Source organism: Cannabis sativa, chromosome 5 (genome assembly GCF_029168945.1).
Source record: "Cannabis sativa cultivar Pink pepper isolate KNU-18-1 chromosome 5, ASM2916894v1, whole genome shotgun sequence".
Lineage (NCBI taxonomy): Eukaryota > Viridiplantae > Streptophyta > Magnoliopsida > Rosales > Cannabaceae > Cannabis > Cannabis sativa.
The window spans coordinates 45040887-45054193 of NC_083605.1; the positions used below are offsets into that span (position 1 = coordinate 45040887).

A 13307-nucleotide genomic window follows, 5' to 3' on the forward strand; every position below is an offset into this window, starting at 1 on the left:
GAAATTATGATTTACAAAATAATTATGTTTTTACTTATTATGTATGATTTTTGATAGTTTTACTTACAAAAACACGTGTATATTGATCATCACTAATTTTAAAAATATTTATAAAAATACGTAATTTTTAAAAAATAATCATACAAATAATCATTTTTTTAATAAAGCACAATGTCATAATTTATATTATGAATTTTTTTGAGATGATTTATATTATGAATTATTTAGTCAAAATATACTCAAAAACTACAAAAGATATACGAAGTTTTTTTATCAATTTTATTGGGTGAATTTTGTTTTGTAGCACCAACAGCAATTTTTTTCAGAAACATATACTGAACTGTCATCTTACATTTATTTTTGTAGAGAAGGCATTCTAATGATACACAACAAAACAAAATACAAAAATTTTCATAAATAGTAGTTAAATTATTTCTTTTTATTAAAAGAAAAAAAACTCGAAGTAATCTTTTAAAAATAATTACATCGATCATCAGTCACAAGACCAGTTTATCAAATTCGAAAATTATTATCTTCTTCATTTATTTTATTATAAAATCACATTCAATTTCGTTATTAATTCTACAATTTTTAATATTTATCACACAATTATTGTCTTTCTATATATTTTAAATATAATAAGTTATGTTTCTAATTTCTGTATTATTTTTGTATATAATATACACATTGAATTGTTATATTGTAGATTATATCACTCAATATAACTACAAAATATATATCTGTATATGATATATGTAAAGATTAAAAAAATTTGAACAACACCGCGCGAAGCGCGGCTTAGTTCCCTAGTTATTAATAAGTATAAGCATTTATTATATAGCTTATTATTATAGTTACTATATATGATAGTTTTTATAATGTAATTAATTTTATTATGTTTAAGATACTATTGGTAACTTTATAAGTTTTTACAAATCGAAATTGCTTTATTAAAAAAATTTGTTATTAGTATACTATATGGTAACTTTTGAATACAATATAATAAAAAAAAATTATAATAATTTATGATATTAGTTGATATGTTGAATATTATTAAATTTAAAATTTAATTATTTTTCATTAACAAATTATGAAAAAAGAAACAAAAAAATTACTTTTAATATTAATCGTCCATTTTTAAAGACAAAAATATATATGTTTCTCACATATAAAAATAGTTATTCTATATTATTTATACATGTGTAAAATTCTGAAATAAATTTTTTAAAGGAAAAGTTATAATTCATATATTTTTTTTTTTTGAAATTAAACTCTTATTAACAACAATCAGAGCTTAATACATCAATAAGAAAAGAGGGAAAATCCTCAATCCAAGCCAATTCACCATCCACCCTAAGTGCATGCATAGCTAATTCATGAGCAGCCTTGTTGGCTGTACGACGAACATGAATTAGGGATGCCTCAGGAAAACTGGAAAGCAAACTAGCAATATCATCCAATAAAGAACCAAGTTCATTACAAAGGGAAAAACGCTTTGGGAGAGCCGAAACCAAGGCTAAGCAATCTGACTCCACCACATGAAGAGGAAGACCAAGAGTGAGAGACCAATCCAGCGCAACCATTAATGCAACAGCTTCTGCTAATATGACTGTAAAATTTCCTACAAAAATTAACAAACAGAAAATAAGTGAAAAAAAAAAAATCCTAATAAATGAAAACAACAACAAAAGAAACAAAATTGCAAATTCGGTAAACAAAAACCATACACCGGAGGGAAAAGCTTCCCTCCGGTCCAACCAAAATCCCAACACAACTACTCCACACCCTCCTATCTTAGGAATATCATAATATTTTAAAGTCATACACTATACCAAATAAGGATCTACATAGACATCCCAACACATTCCCAGTAGTATCTCGAACTATTGCCCCAATGCCAATAGTGTTAGAATTAACATCCAACGACGCATCAACATTTAGTTTATACGCTCCCAAAGGCGGCTTAACCCATCGTTCTGGAGATAAGCATGTGGATCCCTTTGCCATAACATTCTGCCTCGAACATTGACTGTACTCATTAAACAACTTAAATATTTGTGAGACCACAACATCAGAAGGGTTGGCTTTGCGACCATGGACAATTTGGTTCCTTTCACTCCAAATATACCAAGCCGCAACTAGGAACAATTCGTACTCAGATCTAGATAGTATCTCCGAAGCCTTCAGAACTATTTGTTTGAATGAGATATCCATAGAGAGGTTATTCAGCATAGAAACACGCAATTCCTTCCAAATTTTCTTAAAACCACGACATAGGAACACAGCATGACTGTTTGAATCCACACTGAAACCACATATTGGACAATTAGTATGATCAACCACTTTCCTTTTCTGAAGCCCGACATACGTAGGGAGAGCATCATGAAACCTACGCCAAACAAATATTAAAACTTTCTTAGGCAAAGAAGTTTTCCAAAACCCTTTCCACCATACTGCGAACCAACTCTTCGAAGGGGAAGGATCAAATCGATCCAACTGCGACGCCACAAAGTATCCACTTTTCACTGAATAAGTCCCGTCAGGTGTATAGTGCCACATCCAAGAATCCGCTTTCGGAAATTTACTAATTGGTAAAGAACAAATACTCTGTTGATCAGCCACATTAAACAACTCCCTCACCATTTGCATATTCCAACCACTCCTTGACTCGTTAATCAAATCACGAACCAACAAATTTGGATTATCTAGAGTAGAACAATAAGGCCTAAAAGTAGCAGGCCGTGGTAGCCAAGGGTCCTTAAAAACTAGTATCGTGTCACCCGTTCCAACTCGCTTACGCAATCCTTTAATTAACAGAGACCTTCCCCAAATTATGCTCCGCCAAACATAACTAGGTGCCTGCCCAACTGCATCCAAAACCAAAGAAAACTCGTAGATTAAAATATTACACTCACAATACCACCCATAATAACATACTATTAAACATAAGATCAACAACCAAAAGATGACATAAATATTGTAACCAACTCCCACTTAAAGACCACAAGTATTCAAGTAAAAAAAAAAAAAAAAAAACCAGATCGATGAAGACAAATATATACACAATACATTAATAACAGTTGCAATAACATAATCCATACAAGAGGAGAATTAAATTTTACAATGCAAAACAGAATTAGCATAGTGGGATAGTGATAATTAAATACAATAATTAACATAAGCAAAAGGGAAAGCGGGCATTGATCACTGTCTGCTTAAACTATACAAAAAAAGAAAAAGTAGGAATTCTTAATATTTTTTCCTTCCTTCTTATCACAATCTAATCTTGTTTTCTTCTCAATAAATTCCCCAAAATAGAGATTCTCCTCTTCACCCATGCATACCACTACCTTCACCGTAGTCTTCAGTTGATAAAAATATGTACATAATTCGATTTTGCTTCCAAACTCAAATTTCCAAGCCACTATAATAATTGCTGGTTCCATCTTAACACATATGAGTCTTTTAATATCATATAAAATCTACTTATTAACATAACATTATAATACTCATTCTAAGCATCGTAATGCTTTGGTAGAATTGTTATAGTAGGAAAAAAAATTGACTTTTAAACTCCAAGAACAAACTGAATGCAGTCCTACAAACACCGGCACAAAAATCCCACTCATACTTATGTCTAAGCCAACCATAAACAAAACTATAAACATCCTTCTATGCGTCCTACCCATAAAACCCAGCCAAAAAAGTATATATAAGACCATATTATAAAACAAAAAATATAAAACCAAAGTAAGAGCTTAAGGCCACCTATGGTGCAAAAGAAAAAAAGATATACCAGAAAATATACACTAACTAGATATAACAATAAATGTATACCTGAAGCAGTCAAAAAAGTGGTATGGGAGAAGTACTTTGCTCTAAATATTCTCGCAGGTAGAGAGTCCGGACATGTAAGTATTCTCCATGCCTGAGCAGCCAGAAGTGCCTGGTTATGATGTTCAAAAGTTCGAAATCCTAACCCACCCTGAGACTTTGGCAAACACATTTTCCTCCAAGCTAACCAATGAGTTTTCTGCTTAGCAACAGAAGAACTCCACCAATATATTATGTAACAAATAATTGTTTTATTTATATATTATGTAACAAATAAATAATTGTTTTCTGCTTGGCAAACACTTTCATATATTATTCACATCAAAAGCAACTAAATAATTGTTTTATTTATATATTATGTAACAAATAATTTTTGAAAACAAGATTTTTCTAAAATTTCTTATTTTTTGTAATTATTTAAATTTCGGTATGTATGCTGACGTGACACATCAGTATTTGTGCAAATAATTTTCTTAAAGGTATTTTTATAAATAAAATTAATTTTAAGTATAATATTAAAAAAACTCCCAAAATTATTGGGTGAGGAGGAAAGAGAAATAGATTAAAATTTAGGATTTTAATTATTCTTTGTTTAATTTTTTATTATTTTATAATATTTTTAAATTTTAGAATAATTTTTATAATATTTTTTTGACATAAATTACTTATCAAAACAGTCATGTACTGATTTTGAACAATCAATGATTTAGAACTCATCAGTTTTCATCCTCAATTTTCGCTACTTAAAATGGTATCGGTATCAAAATTGTAGTTTTATTATTTGTTTGTTTAAAATACAACAATGGCAATTTAAAAAATATTGTTGGTTCTACTCGTGAGAATAAACTTTTTTAGCAACAAAAATAATCATGTTGCTTTACTCTCTAACGCCTCAATCTCTATGTCTACCATTGTTTAGAATTTTTGGATTCTGAATTTAATTTGGATTGAGTAGTATACTTTTTTATTCGTATGCAAATTTGATGGGACTATTTTTTTAGTTTGCCCGGTACATTATTTTCTTTAATTTAACAAACTTTAAGTATAGATTTTTTTAAATATATATATATACAATTTACTTTTTATTTAGCTTTTAATTTTATAAATTTATTATTATTGCTTTTAATATATTTTATTCATTAATTTTTATTTCTTAAAACTTTGCATAATATATTATTTTTTTAATATATTACAAAATTATACATTTTCTCGTCTTCAAATTATTATTATTTTTACAATTATCACTCTATATTAAACATTATTTGTTTTAAAATTACATATGACATTTGAAAAAAAAAATCATAACTAAAACCTAAAATAAAACTAAATATACATAGCTTGCTACTGTTACGGTACAAGAAACAATTTAATTGGAAATGATACAAGAAATAATCATGTATATATATTAATTTATTATTATGGTCTAAATGAATCTTTTAATATAGAGTGATTAATTTATTATAAAACACATATTACTATCTGATCTATAAATGAGCACTACTATTAAATTGGTTTTTCGGTTTATAACTGTCTTTTATATTATTTTCTATTGGTTTCTAATCGTTGGCTATGTAAGTGCCATAAAAATACAGAACTTTAAATGACGATTTATAACTATTGTGAAAAGTCACTTTAAATAACCGTTTACAACTATTGGAAAAAGTCACTTTAAGTGACTATTTATAACTGTTGGGAAAGACTTCCATCGAATAGTAACAGACAGAAAAAGTTACTTTAAATGACGGTTTATAACTGTAAAAAAAAAAGTCACTCTATTTATATTGCATTAATAATATATCATTCATATTCATGACAGGGCATTCTTACTTCTTAGCATTTGAACCAAATTGGTGTTCACCCATTAACAAAACTGACTATAAAATGTTAAACTAAGTTGGCTTATGAGTACATCATACCTAAAGAATAAAAATCATAATCTATCAATACAACATGTATCGGTATTGGATATATTTTTACCAGTATGTATTAAGTAATTTTTGCCAAGTTCATGCTTAAACATATCATCGTCTTCAACAAAATGTACATGACCTAAAGAAAAGAAAGAAAGGAAAAAAAATATTATAAGAGTAAAATAGTAGTGCTATCAATTTCACTTCCTAAATGAAAAGCTTTTTCAATGGACAATCCAGTTATATGCGGACCCGACTAGAATGAAAAGTGCAAAATACAAAAATACACTATTGTCTCTATTGAAGCAAATGAAGATTGAAATCCACCAATGACTATCATTAGTTTTCTTATCTACAATTTTTAGACAAATACTATCTTCAATTATCAACAATTTAGAGAATGATTTTTAATTTTCTTTTTATCTTACACCTATTTAAGTAATGTTTCTTTAAGTATTGAAACATCAATTTTTAGTTTATTTTTGATTAACTTAAGAACATATTTAAATCATCAAGCTTTCTTAAACACTAATATATTGCATTCAGTATTCACTTTTAATTGACAACTTTATAAACTATAATATTTAGATACACATAATAATAATTTCACCTAATAACTAATAATATTTTTTCTTTAATTTTTAATTGTATTACTTTCAAATAACATAGAAAAATACTAGCATAAAATTTAGTATACGTGCCTTGCACGTAACTTTTTGCTAGTATATATATATACACATATATATTACAAAAGAGGTGAGACTATTAGAAAAAAAAAATATAGTTGGCGTTTGGTAGCACTTTTTTAATCAGTTTTTTGTTTTTAAAAGTGGAAAAATGAAAATATTTTTGAAAAACATGTTCTATAAAACTGTTTTTACTTTTCAATTTTATAATTAGAAGTCAAAATTTTAAAAATAAAAAAAATCACTTTCAATATTTTTTTAAACAGTTTTTTTTCTTAATCAATCTTTTAGATTACGACTAGACCCGGACCCAAATCCCCCCCTACGGCCCTGGCGCTAAACCCGGCTTTTAACTTGAACCCGAATCCGATCCCGGACCTAGACCCGACTTAAATAAAATCAAAAAATAAAAATAAAAATGAACTTTACATAACACACTTTTGTTTTCTGTTTTTAAAATTGAAAAACAAAAGTGGTTATAGAACGCATTTTTGTTTTTCAAAAATAAATTTTTTAAAAACAAAAATTTTACTTTCATTTTGTGATTAAAAAATTAAAAAACAAAAGTGTTACAAAATTAAGAAGAATTGTGTCATTTTTATTTTATTTTGTAATAGATAATAGTAAAAATATAGTAAGAGAATATATGAGAGAATTTTTTTTTTTAAAAAAAATTACCTGACATTTTTTTTTTCTTGCAACTATAACAATTGAATAGAATGTACTTTCCCTCTTGTGTTGAATTTTCATTTGTGACGATAATTCTGCAAAATATCATATAAAACAACACTACCAAAAAAGACAATAATTTTCAATTACAGTGATATATATTACTTGAATATTTTTGAATAGCTCAAAAAGAAAAAAGAATAGAAGAGACTAAGATCTTAAGAAGACATAAAAAGAATACATGAAAGTGGTTTTCTATATGATTACAATATCAAACTCATAAAACATTTGGACTTTGGAGCTTCTAAATATATATAAGTACATAAATTTTAGGGGTCCTATAGTCTTTACCAACACCAAAACATATTATATATGTATAAAATAAATAGTGTTATTAGTAACCTAGTCTTTTGAACTTTCAAGAGTAATGTATAATTATTAATATTGATGATATATAATTTTATTATATTAATTATAATTTATATTGTCTCAAATATAGGAAGGTGGAAGAGTGTATATGTTTATATATGCATTGTATTTTAATACATTAATTAATCATAACTATTATTTTTGTAGAGCTATTATTATTTTTGTAATTCTATATGTTAAGAAATTTTTAAAATAATAAAGAAATAAAAATAGATAATATAGAATATAAGAATATTAGAATTCATTGCTGATCATAAATTATGTGTGTGAATATATAATTATAAACTATATACGTGAATAATATGTAAAATAATATTGTCTCTTCAATTAGTTATATATGGGTGAATATTAAGTACTAAATTTTTTTATATATATAGAAATAAATTTTATTGTTCATAAACAAAATTATATATATATATTTTAAAAAAACTCAATTATATGATCTATAAAATTCTATAAATAAATAATATATTTTGTGCTTAATAAAGACTAATTATATATATATGGAACACTTTTTAATGGGTATTACCCATGAATGATTACTAAACCAATTTAACTATAAATATTAATTTTAAAAATATCAAACTATCGAATTTTAATCTAATAACGAATAATGAAATCACAAATTTAAATTTCTATGCTTAATTTAACTACTTAATTAAAAAAAAATATCAAAAAATATCTTTTTTTTACACTATATCAAAAATATGTTCATACAAAAATATTTAACTCAAACTTATCTTTTTCTTTTCTTATTTTTCTTGCTATAAAACTTTTTTTTAATTTTTTTTTTACCGATGGAACAATCTCAGCCCATATGATATAAAAATAAGAGATTTTTTGAATTAGATAGAATAATTAAGCATAAAAACTCAAAATTTTCTAATTTTACCCATTCATGAGTAATACCCATTAAGAGTGCACTCATATATATATATATACTAGAAAAAAATTACGTGCGATGCACGTATACTTTTTATTCTAGGTATTTTTTATTTTATTTAAAAATAATACAATAAATAATGGAACAAAAAATTTATTAGTTATATTTTGAAATTATTTTTAGGTATGTTCAATTAATGTAAATAATGGTGTTGCAAATTAAAAATAAATATTGAATGCAATATATTAGTGTTTAAGAAATCTGGATAATCTAACTGTAAATTGTTATTAAATTAATCCAAACATAAATCAAAAATTAATATTCAAATAATAAACCAAACACAACTTAAACTTGTGGAAAATTAAAAAAAAAAAAAAATCTCTAAATTGTTGATAATTGAATTTAACATATATTTAAAAATTGTAGAAAAAAAAATAAGGATTCTCTTCATGGTTGGGTTTTAATTTTTTGTAGCTTCGACAGAGATAATAATATAATGTTTGTATTTTGTATTTTTTAATTTACTGGGTCCGCATATAATTAGATTGTCTATTTTTGTATGGATAATTTGTACATGGTAGTTTCATCAAAATTGTAGTATTCTTGCAAAAAGTTAATATTTTTCATGTAAGATAATAATATATGGTGTAAATAATTTATTTAATAAAAGAAATCTATTTATGATTGGCAAGTACATTTATTTTATCTATTTAATATTATAGCTTTGTAAAATATTTTATTAGTTGGGCAGCAATATGTGAAAATATTTGACTAAAAATTATTTCGGATGTTAAAACACATACGCATTTAAAGAGATGCATTATAAAATTTTCCAATATTAGGATATCGCGCAAAGCATATTTAATATGGGGCATCAAATATCATAAAATATCCCATTTTATTTTCCAACTGCATTTAAAAATAAAGCTTATATAAAAAAATATTTTACTTTAAAAAAATTCAAAGAAATTTTAGTTAAAAAAACAAAACAAATAAAGATACTATTTAAAACAAGATCCAATCTAATAAAAGAACCTTTTAATCTTAAGCTTAAAATTTTGGATATGCTTATCTTTTTACTATTAATTAATAATTATATTAATTATTTTTTCAAAAATGAAAAATCACTAATGATATGATAAGAGTATGAGTGTATATATGGGTCTTTTAATTTGAAAGTATCAGACAATATAGATAGACATTCAAGATTTTGTTACTTACGTGCAATCAGTGCCATAAGAAACAAGGAGGTGTCCATCTAGAGATGCGACTACACGTAAATTTGCAAATTATTTGCCTTTTTAATCCCGTAAATTACATCAAAATATGCCCAAAATAGCAATGAAAGAACAATTATACTAACAAACAAAATCAATCATATAAACGAAAAAATGAGACTAAAGTAGAGGGAAAATATCGAATTAGAAAGATGGCATTTTATTGAATTGGTAAGCTTATAACATGTAATTGGATTCAAATTGTGAAGAAATATATAGAGCCAAAAATCGATGAGTCAATCGAAGGAAGGAGAAGAGTCACAACCCAAACTGGCTCAACTGTTGCTTATCCCGGCAGGTGTAAATCAACAGAATTTACATTGACTTCACCACCTTAAACTCAGATGCGATTGAAAATTCCAATCATATAAATCCTCATATTTTGCATATTTGGATTTTGACCAACAACATTTGAGATAGAAGTCTGACTTAAGCTAGTGTGGGGAGAAAGAGCAGATGATATGCTGGAAGAACTCTGAACACAATTTCATGGAACTTAACCACTCCATTTGGAAGACGGCGGAACAAATTAGAATGTGATTCAAATACATACATTTTGTATACCATAAAGAATATTGTTTTTTGGTTTGCACTTAAGAATGTATTGCTTACTTGGATCTGTGGGTTTGGGTCTATTATCATTTTGGGACTTAGTTTCCATTGTCAGCATCTTTAGTGAAATGTTTCGTAAAAAATCAGATTGCAATCACAAACAAAATACCAGTTAGGAGAGAGCAATCGATAAATAAACACAAAAATATTTCATAGAATGTGCAAGTACACAAAACATAACATATCAACACAAGTACATCATGTCAGCATTAAGATGTAAGTAATACATATAGGTGACTAAGTGAAAAGAAAAAAAAAAGAAAAGGGTCAGAAATACAAAAGTACCTGGCTTGTGGCGGCACTGCAAATCTTTTCTTCAAACCTTTCAACAATTTTTTTCAGTTCAAGAAATTCCTCTTAGCCAGAGTAAGGGAGATGCTTCTTCAATGTATCCATTCTTCCAGTAAAGACATTAAGTTATACAAGTCAGTGAAAATGAACATTTCATGTATTTCATACTCTAAAGATAAGTTCTGATTAAAGAAAATACATGAAAACCATTCTAAAGTCTTTATTTTAACAAAGAAATTTGTAAAACAAAAAATATACATGTTTCTCTATATACATGTTTAAGCTATTTTTAAAAATAAAAAATGAAAAAAAGAGACTTACCTCTTGTTGACAATGCGTTGTCTCGAATTGTGCTGCAATTGAGTTCTCCAATCTGTGGCGTCCATCGTAGGTTCCTCACCTTGGATAGGTCTCCAATTATTTGTGTCCATGCTAAAAATACCCTAGGAATCTGTTTTGCAAGTAGAATTGGGTAGATTGCAAAGGACAATAGTAGACAAAATTATTTTTAATTTAATTTGATGTTTGGTAAACTATCGAATTAAGCACTCAAACAACAATCCAAAGTGTTTTTTAAAACAATCCACGGTGAACTTATTTGTCGGCAGGCCTAAATCGGCTCTATTACCGGATCCAAAATTTATATTGGGAAGAACCATCATCAGCAACAACAAACAAACCAACATTTAAAACCCTAAGCAATAAGTTTAGATTCTAAGTTTGACTATTACAAACTTACAGATCATTAAAGATTCCATCAAACAAAGTCAATTTCCTAACATTCTTAGTCATAAAATTTTAAGGTAATACAAAGAAAGGAGATGGAAATTACTTCAGAGCAATGTTTAATGACATGAATTGGTTCTGTTCAAACACCAACCACCGAGCGTGAAACAAAGAATAGGAAAAATTAGATACCGACCTTGTAACTTAATTTATGAGTTATATGTGAAGTTTTATAGAAAAAATAATGCATAAAGTAAAGATAGATCAGACGCAAGAGTTTTGACATTACCCAGAAAAATCCCTTTTGTTCACAATTGCTCTCGTTCTAGGCGGCTTCAATTTCTTCTTTCCTCTGGATTTCTCTCTAACACACCAATCAAACCTAAGAAGAACCTTCATTTTGGATATAGACTCCTCCAAGTCTAGCATCTATTATTTCAATCCAAACAATGTAAACATGAGCAAATTTGAGCTTAAATACATAATTCAAACTATTAAATCCAAAAACTAAAGAAAAATATTTGAATTATTCAACTTCCATTAATAATTCACACTTAGTCAAGCAATAAGGAAAAAAAAAACAAAACTTACCTTTATATAATCAAATATCAGTTCGAATCTATCCCCATTATTGCTCTGTACGACTGCAAAAAGAAAAAAAAAACAAAACTTACCTTTATATAATTAAATATCAGTTCAAATCTAGTTATTGCTCTTATCGGTTCACGTGGCTAGCACAAAGGGAAAAGTTATTCATAGCTAATATTTTTGTGATATTAATGGGATTTGTTTTATTTTTATTTTTTATTATATATAAATAAAAAGTCACCCATGAGTTTCTCATAAACTAAGAATTCAGTTATATAGGCACACTTTATATAGAATAGATATTTGTAGAAGGAATACCAATAGTTTTTATATGTTACAAAATGAATGTGCATATTAATAGTTTATTTTTTAATGTTACAAAATTAATGCAAACACACTTTCATTTTATTTTTGTTGGAGAAAATGTTAAGCCCTCAAAAATTAGAATAAAAAAGATAGAGAATGCCACCTAAATCTTTTGATGCTTTCCTTTATGTATATATATATATTATTGACTAGGCATCAAAGTCTGTCCTTCGTGCGGCGGTTTAAATATTTAATTTAGCTATTATTTATTGAGAATTTTTAAAACTTAATTAATTAAAAATTAAGCTAAGGAAAGATATTTTTAAAGTAAAGGAGACAAAGATTTTTACATGGTTGGGACATTAATAAACCTTAGTCCACGAGTCAATATTATTGAAGCTCTTTGGTTATGGATTATTTTACACAAATGTTCTTGCCAAATCTCTGTAGAGTTTCTAGCCAAGATCCATAACCCTTTGCATGAAGGGATAGAACCCTATTTATAGGATGAAAATAGTTCTTGGGTGAATACGAACGTGTTAGGGTTTTATACATGAAATAAGCCCACTAATGGGGTAAAATACATTATAATACTGACTTTGGGCTAGGTAGGTAAGACCTGATTTAAGAGATAATTGTCGTTTGTACGGAGTGGTACCATTTGATGGTGACAGGTGGACATGCGCCACCGACGATGTACAGTAAATGTCAGAGTAGTGGGTGTTGCACAAAAAAGTATGTAGCTTTTTGTGTTGTGTGCCTTTCACATGGTTGACGTAGGGGACAAACCCCTGATTTTGTGGGATTGTGTGTTAGAAGGGTGACACATAGGACAACATCCATTCACCTCTTCGACTGCCTGTTCAAGATTACCCCATGAGGGCATCCACATATGTTCCATTAAGTCTTTCCTTCTCTAGACGAGTTTCCCTTTCGAGACCAAAAGGGCCCAGCCTTATAGAGATTATACTTGGCTTGCAATTAAATCTGGAGCCGTGGTTGAACTTTATCATGGGTCGACCCGCTGGCTTAATTGGGCCTGTGAATGGGCCCATCTTGCTTGATTTGGGGACCTTAAAAGTACACGTGTCACTCA

At 27.5% G+C, this 13307-nt stretch overlaps 1 long non-coding RNA gene across 1 annotated transcript; it reads right to left on the reverse strand.

Moving 5' to 3' along the window:
* Positions 1-9830: 9830 nt before the first annotated feature.
* LOC133037914 (uncharacterized) lies at positions 9831-11861 on the reverse strand. The gene is made up of 2 exons (XR_009687898.1): positions 11424-11861; positions 9831-11042 (listed from the first exon to the last, which is right to left on the reverse strand). It is a non-coding gene; the product is annotated as an uncharacterized LOC133037914 (long non-coding RNA).
* Between the last annotated feature and the right edge of the window lie 1446 nt (positions 11862-13307).